The sequence below is a fragment of the Rattus rattus genome, chromosome 2 (assembly GCF_011064425.1).
Source record: "Rattus rattus isolate New Zealand chromosome 2, Rrattus_CSIRO_v1, whole genome shotgun sequence".
NCBI lineage: Eukaryota > Metazoa > Chordata > Mammalia > Rodentia > Muridae > Rattus > Rattus rattus.
The window spans coordinates 209,938,305-209,958,345 of record NC_046155.1 but is presented as its reverse complement, the minus strand read 5'-3'; positions in this window follow the sequence as shown (position 1 = coordinate 209,958,345).

Genomic DNA, 20,041 nt, shown 5'->3' with positions numbered 1-20,041 from the left:
TAGATGTGGTACCCACTCCACTCCGCTATGAGCTCATCCTGACTAATCTTATCCTGAATCCTATTGCTTAATAGAGCACATGGTCACATCTTGAGGAACTGGATTTCAACACAGGATTTTTCACAACTCCTTTGTTTTGGAATTTCAACATGTCTAAGCAGGGTAAAGAGTAGCTAGCTTTGCAATGTTTAAGTCATTAAATTATCTCCATGTTAACACTTCAATGAATTTTGGTCACAGTTAAATCCCAGCTCAATTAGTGTTGAGTTATACATGGGTGTAGCCACGATCACTCCTCCTGAGCGACCCAGAGAACCGGCAGCAGGTGGAAAATTGGGCAAATATTACAAGTAGTTGTTACATAACGGTTTATGAATGGATTTTCATAGGGTTAAAATTTGAAACCAGGGTGAGTCTTAGAACCACTAAGTTTTTTAAATAAATGTATGATGGTTTTTTGTTTTGGTTTTTTTTTTTTTTTTTTTTTGAGGCACGGTGTCACTATGTAGCAAGCCTTGGCTGGCCTGAAATTCCTAGTGATCCACCTGCCTCTGCCTCCCAAGCACTGTGACCAAAGGTTTGCGCCACCACACCTGGCTCAAAATATTTTAAAAAAGAATCCCGCATTGAATTTCCGGTCTAAAGTGGATGATGTTTGCCAAAGATCTCAGCACGAGAGCGAATTCCCTGCGTGCCTTGAGGATCCAGGCATAAAACAGTCTGTAACTCTCTGAGCTGGAGAGAAAGGCAAAGGAGACAAAAGCCCCTCGGAGCAGAGCCAGATGCTGGAGCCGGCCCTGCAGGAACAACACGGCCACGGCTGGTGAACAGGCAAAAGGGCGCAGTGGACCCTCTCATGAGTGAAAAGTCTGCAGGCACTGAAGGAGACTCATCCTTTTGTCAGTGTGAATTTTAACCCGAGGTACCCTATCAGTTTTTCATGACAGATTTTTAAAATCCCCTAAAGCTTCCGGCCAGGGGCGCTGAGAAGAGACGGTGCAATGAGCTCATCTTCCAAAAGGTCCAGAACCTTCCACTTCTATTCTCCTTAACAAAAACTTAATTAGGCCCAGTGTGGTGGCGCACTCTGATAGGTGAGTTCTCCACCAGTAAAATAAGCCAATTCAAGGCCCGCTGTGGTGGCGCACTCTGATAGGTGATTTCTCTACCGGTAAAAATAAGTCGATTCAAGCCAGAATAGAATATATTAAAGGCAGGTTTATTGGGAAGCTGCTTTCTGGCAACTTGACTTGCTCCAAGGACCTTGGGCAGGGAAGTCACCATGGGGAGAAGTGGGGGGTGGGGGAGAAAGGGCTCATGTGTGAAGAGAGGAGAGGGAGGGAGAGAGAGAGAGGAGAGAGGGGAAGGAAGGATGGAAATGTCTGGTTTATATAGGGAGGAGCCTCTGGAGGAAGGGCAGCCAGCTCATGAACTAAAAAGTTCGGGGTTGAGACCAGTGTACGCCTGGTAGGGACTGAGGAATGCTGGGAGAACCGGTGTAGGCCAGGTCTGCTCTGATATGTAAAATATGCACCTCAGTTCCTTGTCCTGGGGTCCAAAACCAAACACAAATCTTTAATCAAAGCACTTGGGAGCAGAGACAAACTGATTTCTGAATCGGGCCAGCCTGGAATACGTAGTAACTTCTAGGACAGCCAGGGCTACTTAGTGTTTCAGGAGAGCCTAATCCTTGTGGGGGAAGGGAAACGACTAAACTTGACAAGGAGGAAACTGGCTCTCGCCTCCACTGCCTTGTTTTTGTCTTAGCAAGTAAAAGAAGGGAAAATGGAGGCTCTGTAGAGCACAGCAGACTGAGGAGAGATTTGGTGAAACGCTGAGGCCCCACCTCAGGACTAGAGAATGCTTCCCCCAGGCCTGCATGCCCCCAGCGAATTGGTCAGACATTCCTGGATTACCAAACCTAAGTAGACAAGAGCAATACTTCAAAGGCTGCAGCTCTTGGATGTCATGAGCTGGATCTGGAGAGGTACCGGTAGCTTCTTTTGAACTCGTCTGCTGGGTCTTCAGATCTGCAGTGTCTGTGACATCCCCTGGGAGCCGTTCTTCTGTACCGGCTAAGCTATGTGTTCGATATAAATAAACTAATTAATTTTAAGGCAGAGACAGAGACTTATGCTTCTCTGGTCTTTGCCGAGAGAACAGTGATAACGTTAACCCAGGCAGCAGATCCCACAAGGATCTCAGAAACGATTCCTGACCCCATAAGCAGACAGAACCAGACACTAGGGGAAAGAGGTGGAGAACGAGAGCCAAGTGTGCACTGCTGCTTGCACTCTGAACTTGGAGCACCCTGTACAGGTGTGTGCAGGCTTGTAATGAACGATTAGACATTGGCCTCTGTGCTCCGGTGTTGGCCAGAACTTCAGAGCAATTCTCTGATTAAGTTTACTGAGGCCCACAGTCCTGTGTCCTGTAAGAATATATGTTTGCCTTTGTAACGACGCTGTGTACCAAACCCAGAGTCTCATATCTACTCTATAAATCTTCTACCATTGAGCTGCTTCTCTGGCTACCTTTATGAGTTTCAATGTTGCCACTAAAAATTAGGTTTTTGTCATGGGACAAAATGACAATCTGGTTTAAAGATCTTTATTGGTTGTATTTTCAGTTGTAGAATGAATCAAAGCTTCATCACATGAAACAAACTTAGCTTCTTATGGACTGAGTACAGACACTTTTGAGGTTGGGGCTGGGAGAGCAGTAGAGATGTCTTTTTGGTTTTGCTGTTTGTTACTTTTTTGAGATACGCTTTCTTTATGTAGTTCTGACAGCTCTGAAATTCCCTCTGTAGATCAGGCCGGCCTCAAACTCACAGAGATCCACCTGTCTCTGCCTCCTGAGTGCTGGGCTTAAAGCTGTGAGCCTCCAGGCCTGACTTTAATAAAAATGTTTTCACATAGATTTAAGCATGAGGGTCAAGAGAGAAAGGTGCTCAGAAGAAAGGAACATATCCAAAAGCATGGGTAAAGAGTCTTTGCCGAAATCCTACTCGTCTAAACGGAGAGGGGCTGATGGAAGCTGGACCAGAACAGAAGGGTAATCCTTCTGATTCGCTTTCCTTGTAAGGTGTGGGCAGGCACACAGTAATGTGGAGGAGGAAGGGCTAGGCTAACATCGGACTGGTCACTGCTGAGTTAAGGGAAGCTGGCCTGCTGGGTCTCTGTGGTAGAATGAAAAACCAAATTAAAAAGGAAAGAGCACAACTGCTCCCAGTTACGGTGGAGGAAGAGGTTTATTGTAGATACGTGGCAGATCATGGTCAGAGGATCATCTAGAGAGTCCAGAGCGAGCTGTGCCTTGTGAGGGGAGAGGGAAGAAGAGCCACCAACCAAGGCGGGCAGCGTGGACCAAGAGATTGACCAAGAGAGTAGACAGACAAGACCAGGTAACCAAAATGGCTGGATTATAAAGGAAGCACAGACGAAAGAAGGTGACCAGAGCCTGGGCTGGAAAAGTGTAGAGTAGAGGGCGGGATGTGCCAGCCAAACCCTGTTGCCAGCCACATCCTGTAACAGGTAGGAGCTTCGGGATGCAGGGAGATCCTGAAGGCCACCGTCCACTTTGACAATTAGTGGGCACCTCAGCCACGTTTCCTCGGTTTGACACCCAGCAGTGGTGTCACCTCGAGAACTCTTACTTTTCAAAGGATGTGTAGGATAAGCAGAGGAGTGGCTGGATGGCTTGACTCTTCAGTGTGGAAGATGTGAGTCCCATTTCACTGGAGCCCAGAACAGAACCTGAACTCAAAACAAACCTGTGCTATGCTTTTTGATTCGACATCTTGAATTAGCTCTCACGGGGGAAAAATAAAAACGTCTATGTAGTAAGTTACGTCCTTTGATATCAGAAATATTAGATGATGCCATGGGCTTTGTTCTTTATGGAGCCTGGAAGACAGAGGGGCACGACTGACTGTGTGGAGAGATGTTCTCACAGCTCATCATGTGCACATGAACTGAGAACTGAGTGCTCCACAGCAGAGCTGAGAGTGTCCTAGCCAGCGTTTGACTACTGCAAAGAGACAGCATGATCACAGCACTTCTTTTTTTTTTCATCTTTATTAACTTGGGTATTTCTTATTTACATTTCGATTGTTATTCCCTTTCTCGGTTTCCAGACCAACATCCCCCTAACCCCTCCCCCTCCCTTCTCTATGGGTGTTCCCCTCCCTATCCTCCCCCCATTGCCATGCTCCCCGCAACAATCACGTTCACTGGGGGTTCAGTCTTGGCAGGACCCAGGGCTTCCCCTTCCACTGGTGCTCTTACTAGGATATTCATTGCTACCTATGAGGTTGGAGCCCAGGGTCAGTCCATGTATAGTCTTTAGGTAGTGGCTTAGTCCTCTGGTTGGTTGGCATTGTTGTACATAAGGGGTCTCAAGCCCCTTCAAGCTCTTCCAGTCCTTTCTCTGAATCCTTCAACGGGGGTCCCGTTCTCAGTTCAGTGGTTTGCTGCTGGCATTCGCCTATGCATTTGCTGTATTCTGGTTGTGTCTCTTAGGAGAGATCTACATCCGGTTCCTGGTAGCCTGCACTTCTTTGCTTCATCCATCTTATCTAGTTTGGTGGCTGTATATGTATGGGCCACATGTGGGGCAGGCTCTGAATGGGTGTTCCTTCTGCCTCGATCACAGTACTTCTTATAAAGGGAGATATTTAACTGGGGCTGGCCTGCAGTTCAGAGGTTTATTCCTTTATCATCTTGGCAAGAAACATGGATGCATGGCAGTGTGTAGACGTGATGCTGGAGAGCTGGGAGTTCTACACCTTAACTATGGGCAGCAGAAGGACACGGTGTGCCACACTGGGCGTAGCCTGATCATATGATACCTCAAAGTCCGCCCCCACTGTGACACATTTCCTCCAACAAGGCCGCACCTACTGTAAGAAGGCCAGAGTTCCTGATAGTGCCACTGCCTATGGGCCATGCATTCAAGCACATGAGTCTATGGGGCGGGGGAGGGCATTCCTATTCAAACCAGCACAGAGGGGAAGATTTTATTGTAGGTGTGAAGAAGGCAACAGCCTGGGCATCTGGAAGAGTCCAGAGCAGAGAGAGACTGAATATGGCCAGCAGACTGAACATGGCTAGGGCTATCTGTGAGACAAGGGAGAACAATATGAGATAGAGAACACGATAGAGGAGAGGGGGGAGGGGAGCAGGGTTATATGAAGAATGGGTAGCTAAGAGGAGGGAAGCCTCTGAGCTGGAGGGAGTTTCGAGTAAGGGAGGAGGTAAGAAATAACATGGAGTTTAAAATGAGTTACAGATTCTTGAGATACTGAGGAAGCCTAGAGACCAGCATGAGGGTTGGCGTGCCAATAGGCACCAAAAGTAGCCATATGTCCTTTCTGCCAGAGATAAAGGAAATGACTCTTTTGGTAGAGTGGAACCAGCTTCACAAGTTCCTGGGGAAAACGCTGGCTTTTATCTCAGCTCCAGAAATCTCTGGTCTAAGTTGAGCCCATTTCTGGATATTTGGACGGCCTTTCGGAATTTCCTCTGGACCTGAGAATTTGTTTTTCATTTGTTTTGTGGGATTCGGGGAATAGGTACAGGGGTGAAACTGGCCCTCATCGTGTACTTCTCGATGTCCTGGAACTCTCTGTGTAGACTCGGCTGGCCTTGGACTCACAGACATCCAACCACCGCTGCCTTCCTAGTGCTGAAATTAAAAGCATGGACCACCACTCCTGGCAAAGATCATTTGAAAGTCATGGTAAATAACGTGAAAAGCCTAATTGCATGTGTTGGTGTTGAGAGTGGAGTGGGTAGCAGTGCAGAGGTAAACCTAATTATGGTGCTCGTGCGCGTGCGTGCGTGCGTGTGTGAATGGGAGGATAGAGATGCAGAGGTAAAAGGTAATTAAAAGCATAAAGGAAAGGGGCAAGGCAGTTTCACAATTCCAGTTGTTTTGCCCTGATGAGCAGGAGCTGGGAAATGAGGCAAGGCATGGTGGCGCACACTTTTAATCCCAGTGTTTGGGAGGCAGAAGTAGGCTGGTTTCTGTGAGTTCAAGGCTGAGGTGGTCTACATAGTGAGTTTTAAGCTGTCTAGGGCTATGTGGCAAGACTCTGTTTCTAAAAGAATCAACTTTCTTAGGGTTTCTGTTGCTGTGAGGACACACCATGACCATACAACTCTTATAAAAAAATATTTAGATGAGTCCGGCTGGCAGTGCAGAGGTTCACTTAGTCCATTATCAGCATAGTGGAGCATAGTGTCATGCAGACATAGGGCTGGAGAAGTGGCCGAGAATTGTACATCTGCTTCCACAGACAGCAAGAGAAGAGCTATCCTGAGCCTGGCTTGGGCTTTTGAAACCTCAAAACCCATACCCAGTGACCTACTTCCTCCAACGAGGCCACACCTCCCCCAATGAGACCACACCTCTTCCAACAAGGCCATACCTCCCCAATGAGGCCACACCCCTCCAACAAAGCCACATGTCCTCCAACAAGGCTACACCAGCTCTGTGGGCATATGGAGGCGATTTTTATTCAAACTTCCCTCCACACCAAGAATACAAAAGAGCTGAGAAATGATTCTAAGGTCTGAGTTTAAAGCCTTCTTTAATATAAAGCTGCACAATTCTGTGTGTAACAAACTGCACAATATTGGGGAAGCTCGGGTCACCGTGGTGCACTCCAGATAATTGTCTAGTAGCCAAAGGAGTCTAGAAGGAGCTCACATGAGTCCACAAGAAAGGAATTCACCCGTGACTCATTTGGACAAGGGAAACAAAGCCTTGATTTCCTGCCATGTTTAGAGCAGAGGATCATATAGCTCCTGCAGAAAGAACTGAAGAATAATGGGGTTAGACATAACAAAAAGCATTTTCTATTTCCCAGGTTGTTGCTGACTTCCAGGTACTGAAGTAAGTTATAGTGGATGAAATAAACACTTAAGAAAGTCTAGAAATTTTGTGTCACTTTCTGTAGGGATCAAAGGTGCCTCTAAATTCAGTGAACCTGAACCATCATCGTACATACAGCCCAGAGAATTCACCTGGTCTTGGTTGGAAAAAAAAAACAAAACAAAACAACTCTTCCCAAAGTTAATCAATGATCAACCTGGAAAAGGACTCTCGGGAGCAACGAAAATTGGCTAAAGTTTACTAGGGGAAAGGTGAGGCGGCCCTAAGGAAGCTCCAGACAGGCACAAGTCACAGTTAATCCCTGAGTGTTGCAAGGTGGCTACATGAGGATTCAGTAAATTTGGGCTACAGTAGCTTCAGAAAAAAAGGAGCGGGTCCCGAAGAGGGTAATTTATTTCTTTATTACTAACTTACAGACTACAATATCAAGACTACTGGAACTATTTGCATAACTATAAAGTGTTCATAGTTACCTGATACCCTTGTTCTTTAAGGTCAATGACTGCATATACAAAACTCACCTTGAATATTTACAAATGATGTATATTAGGATTCATGAGAGGGAAGGAAGGAAGGAAGGAAGGAAGGAAGGAAGGAAGGAAGGAAGGAAGGAAGAAAGGAACGGAAGTGTGGTGGCTTAAATGAAAATGGCCCCCACAGATTCACGGAGAGTGGCATTATTGCAGATGTGGCCTTGTTTGTAGTAGGTGTGGCCTTGTTGGAGTAGGTGTGGCCTTGTTGGAGTGGGTGTGGCCTTGTTAGAATGGGTGTGGCCATGTTGGAGGAAGTGTATCACAGGGGGTAGCCTTTGAGGTTTCAGAAGCTTAGGCCAAGCCCAAAGGTTCACTGTCTCTTCCTGCTGCCCGTGGATCAAGATGTAGAACTCTCACCTCCTTCTCCAGCACTGCCTGGACACTGCCATGCTTCCCACCATGGTGATAATGGACTGAACCTCTGAACTGTAAGCCAGCCCCAATTAAATGCTATCCTTTGTAAGAATCGCCTTGATCATGGTGTCTCTTCACCACAGTAGAAACCCTAAATAATACAGTAATGTGTCAAAAGGATGGAAGAAAGAGAAAGAAAGAGTAGGGGAGTTGATAATAAAATACCAACCCACACAATTATGGCTACTGTAAAGGATCATGGTAGTCTAACAGCTAGAGACTATGATAGACAAAGACATAGTTTGAAAGCCAAACAACTGGATTGTTCATGATGTTAACTTCAGATATAAAGGTCTGAGCAGCAGCTCACACAGGAAGAAAAACCTGTTTTCAACTCCTCTGCCTTCCAGAGGCTGGGTGCCAGCTCTTGATATGTGATTTACTGTGACTCTGTCCAGGTTTATTTGTGCTCACTGGTTAGACTCTATCATAGCTGGGAAGACAAGGTTATCTGCCAGGAGGCAGAACCATGAGGCCACTTACTTACTTTTCATCAGACAAGAAAGCACAGATTGCTCTCGCTAGAAATAGAGTGGGACTGTAACCCTCAAGACTCACCCATTTCCAATTTTCTTCCCGGAACCCAGTTATCCATGTCCTAGCTCCTAATGGGACCACAACCACCCAAAACACTGCCACCTGCTAAGAACTGAGTCACACACAAAAGGTGGGATGGGGTGCATTTTACACCTAAAGTAGGATGCCCTGGAACTCTTTATTCTTTTGCCCCTACCTCCTAGTGCTAGAATTTGGTATTATGCAAAATGTCATCCCTCTGATTCTATTGCTTCTTTTCTTTTTTTTTTTTTTTTTTTTTTTTGCAGGTTAACATGCAGAATAGTGGGTTTTATAAGGATATATTTCCTTGGAATGTGGCATTATACTTTGTCTCTCCCTCTTACTTACGTCAAGCTGGTTCACTTGCTTTTCCCAGTTGGCCCCTCCTTCTGCCTTCCTTTTACAAGTCTCTAGTTTTCATCATTCCCCCTTCCTTAAAATCTTTCCCCTTCCACAAACCCCTTTACAATTTTGTGACTGCACACAAACCCACAGACACTTTTTAATTTAGGACGTGGATCTGTGTAGGCATGCTGTTACTGAGCACTGTGTAAGGGTTACCCTTCTATTATACAAATGCTGATGTCTCCGCCCCTATATCTGGCTGCAATTCAGACATAGCATTGTAATACTTATTTTAAGAATGCCCCATCTCAGTGTTGTATAAACATTGCTCCCCATTTATTCTCTGATTTGTCAATAAAAGCTGATCAGCCAATGGCTGAGCAGAGAAGAGAATAAGACTGGTCTTCCAATTTCAATCAGGGGAGGGAAAGAGAGAAAGAGAGGAAGAGAGGATTCGCCTGGAGGAGAGGGTCAAGGAGACACCATAAGAACACACCTGGAGCAGAGAAAGCCAGATCAATATTAAAATTCCAGTCTCTTCGGAATTTTGGCTGGGAGGTAGCCAGATTCGTTCAGAGTACTAGAATAGATTAATAACTCTCCCTTAAAGATATTGTGCCATAAAGCTTGAGTAAATAAATCTTATAGTCTCTGTCTCATTTACTTGGGAGCTAGCCACAACAGAGAAAAAAGCAATCACTTTTTTTTTTTTTTTTTTTGGTTCTTTTTTTCGGAGCTGGGGACCGAACCCAGGGCCTTGCGCTTCCTAGGTAAGCGCTCTACCACTGAGCTAAATCCCCAGCCCCAAGCAACCACTTTTAAAAGCACACCAACACATATGAAATAAAATGTGGTATTTGTCTTTCTGACTTTGCCTAATTTTGCTCAAGATATGATCCAGAAATTCACCTATTTCCCTGCAAATGCTATGATCTCATTTTTCTTCATGGCTGCATAAGACTTCTTTGCTTTCCCTGTAAGATTAAAAGTAGGTGCCACCAAGCATTCTTACTGTTCAAAACAGTTTTAATTTGTAGTGAGGGCTAATGATATACAGTACACTTCCAATGTATTGGCTATCTGTGTTTCTCCTTCTGAGAGCTGTCTATTCCGGTCGTTAGCCCGGTTTATTGATTGAATAATTTGGGGGTTTGGGTATTTGGCTTTTTGTAATTCTTTATATATCCCTGATATTTATTTCCTGTTACATGCAGAGACTGTCTCTCCATTTTTGTTTTATTCACCCTAGTGACTTTGGCTTTTACCTTTTTTTCCATTATTAGGATAGTTTCCTGGGCTAGCTATTATTGAAGTCTCATTGAGAATGTTCGCATTTATTCGTACATCAAGTCAACTAGGTTTGCTGGCCGGTGAGCCTCTGGGATCTCTGTTTTTACCCCACCCCCACTCTCACCAAGGCTACAGGCATACACTGCCACGTGTGGCTTTTACTTGGGTGTTGGAGATGTGAAACCAGGTTCTCGTGCTTGCATTGAAAGAACTTTGTGCACTGAGCCGAATCTCCAGACCCAATTACTTATTTTTGCATATTGATTTTTGTATCTGCTACTTTGCTGGAAGTATTTACTGGGTTTATGAGTTTCCTGGTGGAGTCCTTATGCTCTACTTAAGTAGAAGAACATTCCACCTGTAAACTGGGATAATTTAATGTCTTCCTTAGCTATTTTTATCCCTTTTATTTGTTTCTCTGGTATTATTAATCCAGATAAGACTAGAGTGCTGCATTGAATAATAATTGAGACGAGGGGAACATGTCTTGGCCCAGATTTTAGAGGAATCCTCTCAGTCTCATTCCCACTGAGTATAATGTCAGCTATGAGTTTTTCACACACAGTCTTTTATTATGTTTATGCTCCTTTTATTCCTAGTTTCTTTAAGATTTGGAGGGTTTTTTGTTTGTTTGTTTATCACCATTTTTTGATGTTGAGTTCTGTCAAAGGCCATTCCTCACTACTTGAGAAATGATTACACGATTTCTTTTTCTAAGTGTTTTATGTGCTAAATTACACCCGTGTGACCATGCATATGAGTCAATCTTGTATCCCTGAGTGAATCCAACTTGATCATGATAATGTGAGTTTACTGATGTGTTCTCGATTCAATTTCTAAGAGTTTTACTGAGAACACTAACATCTATGTTCACTAGGGAAGCAGTCTATAATTTTCTTTCCTATTTTGTCCTTATTTGATTTGGGTACCAAGTGTCACATGTCAGGTTTCATAGAATGAGTCTATTTTATGGAACCTTGAGAAGTGTTGGCAGTGAATCTATCCTGACAAGGACCAGCCTCAGCTTGGAGAGAGGCTCTAAGGAAGGAATGTTCTGGAGCAGCAAAAAGAATAACTTGAAGTTAAATAGTGGGTACAAGCTGACAACCTGTGTTCTCCTCAAGACAACTCTCTCTAGAGATCTCCAGACATCTCAAAGACCAAAGCCCCTTTTATTTACAAATCAATTTAATTGTTCACTCCAGGTTCCCTTTTGATTACCCTCAAATCAGCAATTTTGGACCTTAGCCCCTCCTAAAAAAAAGTCAGCAGGTACATTTTTTCTTAACATTGTGAATGAATTCAGAGATTTGCCTGCCCTTGTAAGCACAGACAGTAAGCCAGCTGAGTGGGATCTGGTTCTGAGATCACTGCTTACACAACACCTGGGGCCTAAATTCATTCTGCCCCAGGCTGACATTGAATCAAGAATCTGCCTGCCTTTGTATGTTTTTGACAGACTCACAGTGCAGCTGCCTCTGTTCTTTTAGGTCTGTAAAGCCCCTCCTTATCACATCCTTATATTTTGCATTGCTGAAAGTATATATACATATATGATTTTAAACTCAAGATTTCAGAGTTCTTTCCCACAGCCTTAAAGACTGCCAGACAGTTGCAGCATTTACTATTTTGCTGAGGAACATAGGCACACCCTCACCTCCCAGACTCATGCTATTTGGAATTATCATGGAGTCATTAACCTTAACAGGAAGAGTGTTACTGTAAAATTATTAAAAATGACTTTCTTTTACCCCCACTAGATCCAGCACCAAAGTACCCCAAGATATCTGGTAGATATCTTCATCGCTATCAGCAAAGTGCCTCACCTGCTCTGCTCCATCCCATATCACACTGACAAAAACACACATCCCAACTCCATGGCAGCCCAGTGTCTCTAGCCACCACATACTCTCTTAAAATTAAATCACTACATGAAAGAACACACAACACAATAACCTCTGATCCAATTGATAAGACATAATTGTCCACCCAAATATACAAAGCCCTGTACACATCCATCTCTTAGGACTCATAACAACCTGTAAATACACAGAGTGGAATCTTAACATCAGCCTCCATGTTCTCTCTGAGGATTCTCTGCAGCCTCCTCCAGTCTCCTCCTCTTCCCTCAAGGTTTTCTCTAGCCCATCCTTCCTTCTTGTCCAATGACAGGCCTCATTCTATCTTGTAACTGCCTTTACCTGTATGACAATCCTACAGAAGAGCATGAAAATATGTACATTGTTATACAAACAAGGCTTACCCCCATAGCAACCATCAACACTCATGCAGGTCCATTCCCTGCCGGCCCTGCTCCTGGAGCAAGAACCATGTCAGGTTTTCCCTTTTACAGGGGCCACGCAGGACTCAGCTTCTCCCCATTTCTGTCTTAATTCGAGTGTGAGAGCATCAGTTGTAAGTGCTATGACTGAATGTGTGACTTGTTGGATGTGGACTGGATGGAGAAACAAAACCAGTAAGAATAAACCAACTGCAAATCCTACATTTATCAGCAAGATCATCCAAGAACACCCCTTCCTCAGAGCCCCTCTCCAAGCTGAGGCTGGCCCTAGGCAGGTGGAGCCCAAACAGGGACATTAAAGTATGTAGATTATTAAACAAATAATCAGTAAACAGTCATGGAGGCCTACAACCTGCTGACCCTGCTCCCCGCCGTGTCACCCTGGCCCTTTTGTGGCAGCCATGCAGGACGCAGCCCCATCAGAACCTAGGCTTTTCTTTGTTGTGAGACCTTTAAGCTGTTTAAGTATTTTTACATAGTCTAATTTTATATGCATCTAGTGTCCATAGTTTCCAGCATTCGAAATATTTTCAGTGCTTCCTAATGATTCTCTGTGTTTCACTGGTTTCCATAGTAATCTCACCTTTTTCATCTCTAATTGTATTAATTTGGATCTTTTCTCTGTTTCTTTCGGGAAGTTTGGTCAGATACTGGTTAATTTTGTTCTCACAAAGGACATGGACTTTGTGTTATTTCTAAAGTCTGTATTTATTTGATTTTTGTGTTGATCTTTATTATTTCTTACCATTTTCCCCTGCACGGTTTAGATTGTTTCTGTTTGTTTAGCCTTTGGAGTGCTTTGGTATTTATATGAGATTTAGAGATTGTTTTAATGTAAGCCTCTTGGTGCAGCTTAACTATATTCCAAGAGTGCTGGTAGGTTGTGCTGTCATTTAATTCTGAGTCTCAGAACTTTTAATTTCCTCCATGATATGTTCAGTGGCTCTCTGGCCATTCAAGAGTTTATTGAACTCTCATGGACTAGAGAGATGCCTCAGCAGTTAAGAACACATGCTTCTCTTGCAGGGGATCCAGGTTCAGTTTTCAGCACCTACATGGTGGCTTACAACCACCCTTAACTCCAGTTCCAGGGGTTCTGATGCCCTCTTGTGGCCGTGGAAGGCACCAGGCACACATGTGGTACACATATACACATACAGGAAAAACATTCAAGCACATTAAAATGTTTGAAAATCTATTGAAGTCCACTGTTCAGTCTCTGTGCATAGGTATAGTTTCTGTAGTTTTGATGATAATTTCTAGTTCTACTGCACTGTGATCTTATAAAATATAGGAGGTGATTTCAGTTCTGTATCTGATAAGACTTGACTTGTCAGTTCAAATGTTCTCAGTTCTAAAGAGGACTCCATGGGCTGCTGAGAAGACTCATAGTCTGTATCTGTTGGACAGAATATCTGTTAAGGCCCTGTGATATGCTGTGCAGTTTAGCTCTAAGATTTCTCTGTTGATTTTTAGTTTGTGCATATATCTAAAGATGAGTGCTGGGTATTAAAATAGCCCTCTATTATTGTAGGCAGACCTTTCTGACATTTTATGTTCATTGGTATTTATTCTATGAAATTTGTTACTTCCAATTTACAATTGTTACAACCCTTTGTTTACACATACTGGCTCTCCTAATATCTTCTAAGTACTTCTGGCTTTTAGTGTACTTCATCAGACACCAGAACACCCATGACAGCTTGTTTTCAATTTTTGTTCACCTGATAGATTGCTTTCTGTCCGTTGATTCTTAGTCTCTAGGCATCTTCTACATAGAAGACTGGATTTAATTTTGTTTTTCTAAGATAATTCTCTTACTTTTCACTGTTTGAGAATTTCATACATTCATATAATGTGTTTGATTGCATCTGCCCACCTCCCCCGGTTCATCCTCTATCCTCCCCACACTTTACCCTCCCAACTTCATGTGCTTTGTCATAAACCCCCTAAGTTCACTTAGTACTGTGTATATGCACGTGGGAGTAAGACTGTCGACTGGAGTGGGTAACCTCTTCAGGATTCCACCCCTGTAAAAAACAGGCTCTTCCTCTGCCAGAAGTTATCAATTTCTCAGCTATAAGTGGGCTTCATGAGTCCTCCCCCACATCAATGCTGGAACTTTGGTTGATCCTATCTTGCCCAGGTCATAGACACAGCTATGTTGGTCTTGTACAAGTTTATAGATGGGACTGCTGTGCACTCAAGTGTGTGATGGCCCTGCCGAGTCCTGCAACTGTGTTGCTGCAGATGGCCACTACTTTTGGCCCTTTCAGTCTTTCCTTCTGCAACTCTATGATGACCCCTGAGTCTGGGTGGTGAGGGTTATAGATGACTCACTTAGAGTTGAGAACTCATCATCTATACACTGGCCAGTGGTGGATCTCTGTGTTAATTATCATCTACTGCAACAAAGAAATAGCTGGGTCTCTTTCCTGGCGTGTTGAGTGTTTATATTTTAGGTTATTGTAGGGTGATAATTACTAGTTATTGTGTTTAATACTTACAACCCCAGCTTGGGGAGTGTACCCTTCCCTTGATTATCAAGTTCCCAGATATTAAAAAACACTCACAGCTTGTATTTTCAACATGCCTTTAGCAGCACAAGAGCTAGGCACCTGCCTACCCTCCACACTGATAGAATCTATTTCCCTATCCATAACCCTAAGTTGTTACTGTGTTTCATCTGGGCTGCTCTTAGCTCTAATTAGGCAGCCTCGAATCCATGTTCTCCTCTCTTTTAACCCATGGCCACTTCTCCTTTCCCCTCTCCTGCATGTTCTTTGATCCCATGGTGACTTCTTCCTTCTCCTAAAGGTCCTCTCTGACCCAAGTCAGCAGAACCTCAACCCCATGTCTCCTCTGCCCAGCTACTGGCTCTCTTCATCTTTATTCACTAATCAGAATTAACTCCGGGGCAGGGTTACAGGGACTGCAGCCGACTCCCGGTCTTGGCGGCTCACCCTTGGCATGACAATAAACAGTAAAAGGCAAAACCTCAGCAAATTTTTGTGATTTTGTTGGTGGATTTACAGTTTGCTGGGTCGGTTGCTGATTACTTGGGCCCCATTAAAATCCTGGACTTGCTGGTTTAGTGTGTCGAACATGGTAAAAAAAATTTTCCCCTACATTTCTTTTTCTTTATCTACCATTCTCTTTAAATGTCTTCTCTCCTATGCTCTCATTCAGTGAGACTTTCTCCCTCCCCTCTGGCCTGCATACTGAAAGGTAACTTCCGCAGTTCTGGTCTGCTGATCCTGATCTGCCTTCATTTGTGCTCATTATGAAAGCCCTTTCTTCATCGGTTTTATGATCACTTTGATGGATGGCAGTTGGCAGTCATTGACTTCCAGAGCTTGAGATGCGTCATTCCATGCTTTGCTGGCTTCAAGAGTTCCTGATGGAAGATCCTACGTCATTCTGACATTCCAGCCATACTGAGTGGGTTGGAAGGTTTCCCTTACAGTGTTTTAATAGAGCCCCATTGCCTTGACATGGCATGGGGATGTTCTTCTCTTGCCACTTCTATTTATGATTCTAAATGATTCTAGTACCTGAATGTCTTGGATTGAAGAGGTTTTCTGTTATAATTTATTAACTAGATTCTCGGTATCGTTAGTGATGGTATCTCTCATTCTCGGTATCTCTCATCTCTGTCTATCCATGAGAGAGAGAGAGAGAGAGAGAGAGAGAGAGAGAGAGAGAGAGAGTCTGTGACTGCAGAGGCAGGGTCTGCCATCCTCCTTTATTAATCTCTGCCTTATTCCTGTGAGGAAGGATTCCTTCCTGAACTTGAAGCTCCAGGTTTTGGGACAGACTAGCAGGAAAGCTCCCACCATGCTAGGGTTGCAGAAATATATAAAACCACATACAATTTGGAACTTCAGTTTAAATTTCAAGAACCCAGGTGAAAATGCAGGGACGATGACATTCATTCATATAAGCTGGTCTTTGTAAAAGGAAGAGACAAGGATCTCTGGAGCTTGCAGGCCTCTAGCCTGACACCAGGCTCCTCATGGAAATGAGGTGAAAAGTGATAAAGTAGGACAGCCAATGTTATTCTCTCTCTCTCTCTCTCTCTCTCTCTCTCTCTCTCTCTCTCTCTCAAATAGGAAAACAAGGGTAAATAGATGAGAGGAGAAAGAATTGCAGTGGAAAGTGTGATAAGGGGTAGGGCTAAGTGATTAGAAACAATAAAAAGAAAAACACAGAAAAAAAGGATACTGTGGTGCTCTGACTGCTTAGCCCAGGGAATGGCACTATTAGGAGGTGTGGCCTTGTTGGAAGAGGTGTGGCCTTGTTGGAAGAGGTGTGACCTTGTTGGAGGAGGTGTGGCCTTGTTGGAGGAGGTGTGACCTTGTTAGAGGAGGTGTGGCCTTGTTGGAGGAGGTGTGTCCTTGTTGGAGAGGTGTGACTTTGTTGGAGAGGTGTGACCTTGTTGGAGAGCTGTGACCTTGGAGGAGGCGTGGCCTTGTTGGAGAATGTGTGTCACTGTGGGGGGTAGGCTTTGAGACCCGTCTCCTAGCTGCCTGGAGACAGTCTGCTCCTGGCTTCCTTTGGGTGAGGATGTAAAACTCTCAGCTCCTCCAGTGCCATGCGCGCCTGAATGCTGCCATGCTTCCTGTCCTGATGATAACGGACTGAACTTCAGAACCAGTTATCCAGTCCCAAGTACATATTGTCCTTTATAAAAGTTGCCTTGGTCATGGTGTCTCTTTACAGCAGATGGATTTCAAATAGTGAAAAAGTTCCAAAACAAAATTAGACAAATGTGAGGAACGTGAGTTCTGTAATAGTCACAGTTCCATAGAGGAACAGAACTTATACAATAAACGTATTTTTTACATAAATATATATATAGACAGGGAGGCTATTAGAATAGCTTACAGGCTGTATTCCAGCTTTCTTAACAATGGCTGTCTACCAACAAACGTTTCAAGAATCCAGTTAGTTGTTCAGTCCATGAGTCTGGATGTCTCGGCTGGTCTTCTGCTGATGAAGGGGTGGGCTTGCCAGTGACATACATAAATATATATATGACATCACTCTCACTCTATATATATATAGATATAGGTAGACAGAGACAGAGAGAGACAAAGAGAGAAACAGAGTCAGAGACAAAGAGATACAGAGACAGAGAGACAGAGTCAGAGACAGAGTCAGAGCCAGAGTCAGAGACAGAGAGAGACAGAAAGAGGCAGAGAGACAGAGCAAGCAGGCAAAGAGCAAGCTACGTTCTTCAGTGTCCTTTGTATAGGCTGCCAGCAGAAGATGTGGCCCAGATCACAGATAGATCTTCTCACCTCAAGGGATCTGAATTAAGGGTGTCTCTTTCCATCTCACAAATGAGTTGATTGAGAGCAAACAAAAACCCTTCACGGGTGCGCCCAGCCATCAGGGTTTAGTTGATCCCAGATGTCGACTTAGCAGCCTAGAATCCATCACAAGCGCTTCTTTGTTTGTTGAAATAAGGTCTCACTACACAGCCTTGCCTGGTCCGGACCTGGCTGACCTCTAACTCATAGAGATTGGCATGCCTCTGCCTCTCTAATGCTAGGTTCAAAGGCATACAGCACCATGCCAGGCTACGAGAGTCATTTCTAAGAAACCAATGAAATAAAACCAAGATACTAAGAAATGTAGAACAAGGAGGGGAAAGGGCTAAAACTAAGGCAAAGAAAAAATACTGCCCAGTAATAGGAAAATATATTAACAAAACCAGATGACTGTTTGCAGGAAAATAACAAAAACAGAAAACATCTTAAAAACCACAATAGAGCAAAAATCCCGGTGACTTTGTAGAGAGCAGAAATGATTGACACCGGTTCTCCCTGGCTCCTTGAAAGCTGCCAGTTACTGGCACAGGGGCAGGGAGGCTCGGCTGAACATGTGCTCTCTTGGTTTTCCTTTGGTGCAGAGTCTGTACTGAGCGAATGTCTAACGCAGTGGGTCTCAACCTTCCCGACGCTGTGACCCTTTAACACGGTTGACCCCCAACTGTAAAAGTATGTTCGTTGCTATTTCAAAACTGTAACTCTGCTACTGTTATAAATCATAATGTAAATATTTGATGGGCACCATATCTGGTATAAGACACACCCCTAAAAGGGTCGGGACTCACAGGTTGAAAACTAGTAGTCTAACTTGGGCTATAGCCCTGTTATACTTCTTTGCTTATTAGGGCCCTCTGCTGGCCACAGATGGTTTTGCAGTCTATGGTGTAGAAGATCATAAGGGATCAGAGCCCCACCCCCACCCCGGAATAATTGTTTTAATGAGGAGGGGTGTCTTTCCGAGGGTGCCAGGAGAGTCGGTAGCAAGCACTACCGTCGGAATAGGCAGAGTTCTACCCTCATGTGTCCAAGGCCTTCTGAGAACTAACCAGGAGGAGGGATAGAATTCTGGGTGTAATTAATGCACACGCCTGGAACTTTGGCATCCCTGGGCTCTAAAGTGAGCTGAGAGCTAAGTCCATCTGCCAGGCTCGGGTGCAAAGCCATCACACTCCTGCTTTGTTTCCTGCCGATGAGCTCTTCTCAGCCACCAAAAGTAGGTGCTCGTCTGAGGCATCTGCAGCTTCTCGCAGCTTCGCACCATTGTCCCATGAGTGTCTGGGCCTCCAGCTCTCTGTGTCCCCCCTTCCGGGCCTTTCCCCACCCAGTATTAACGCACTAATTTTTAAAAAGTAACTCATTTACTTTTATGTACATTGGTGTTTTGCCTGTGTGAGTGAGGATCCGACTGAATCCCCCGAAACGGTACTACAGGTGACTGTGAGCTGCCATGTGGGTTCTGGGACTTGAACCTGGGCCCTTCAGAAGAGCAGCCAGTGTTCCTAACCATTGAGCCATCTCTCTAGCTCCAACTCACCCATTTTAATGCTACCACCTTTCAGAAATGTCCCCATCACATACTCAAAAATGTCCAATCAGCCAACCGAGCACCCACATCTAACGGAGGTAACATGAAATTAACCTTCACCTGATGGAATCATTATTTGTATACAGCATGATTTGTATTTGTATTTTTTTCCTGAAAAAGAAATCCTCTTCTTAAATACACTTTCCACATTCTAGATTTGCATATACCTGAACACAAAAGTGAAAGCTGGGTGCAGTTCCAATTAACAAGTTTATGCCAGGTACGGGCCTGCCCTGTGGTCGCCTGTTTTCATTTGCTCTCCACACAGTATTGTATACTGGGTACATTATAAAGAAAAAAGATTGACTTAGGCTCATGGTTCTAGTTTGAAGACAAGGGTCTACTCTTACTGCTAAAGAAGCTCCCTTTTATGCTAGGCATCCATCTTGGTACTCACCAGCCCTTTGTCTGTAACTCCAGTCCTTGGAAGATAAGATCCCAGTAACCCTGACTCAGTGACAGCCCCCTCCACCCCCAAATGTACAACCATGACCATCTATCTACGTGTTGTGATGTGACTAACTGCTTTCTTGCTTCTGTAACTTGCTTACGCAGATAACCGAAGATTATTTTGAGTTGCCTAACCACTTAGCGGGACAGAACAGTTTTTACTTGCTGGCATAGCTATCAAAGGTCTTCGTGTGGTTTTCCCTGTTAAAAGTCCTTCCCCAGAATTGAGGGCCCTGGAGGGGACAGGGACTCCACGGGAAGACCAACAGGGTCAACTCCCCTGCACCCTGGGGGGTTCTAGAGACTGAACCACCGACCAAAACACATA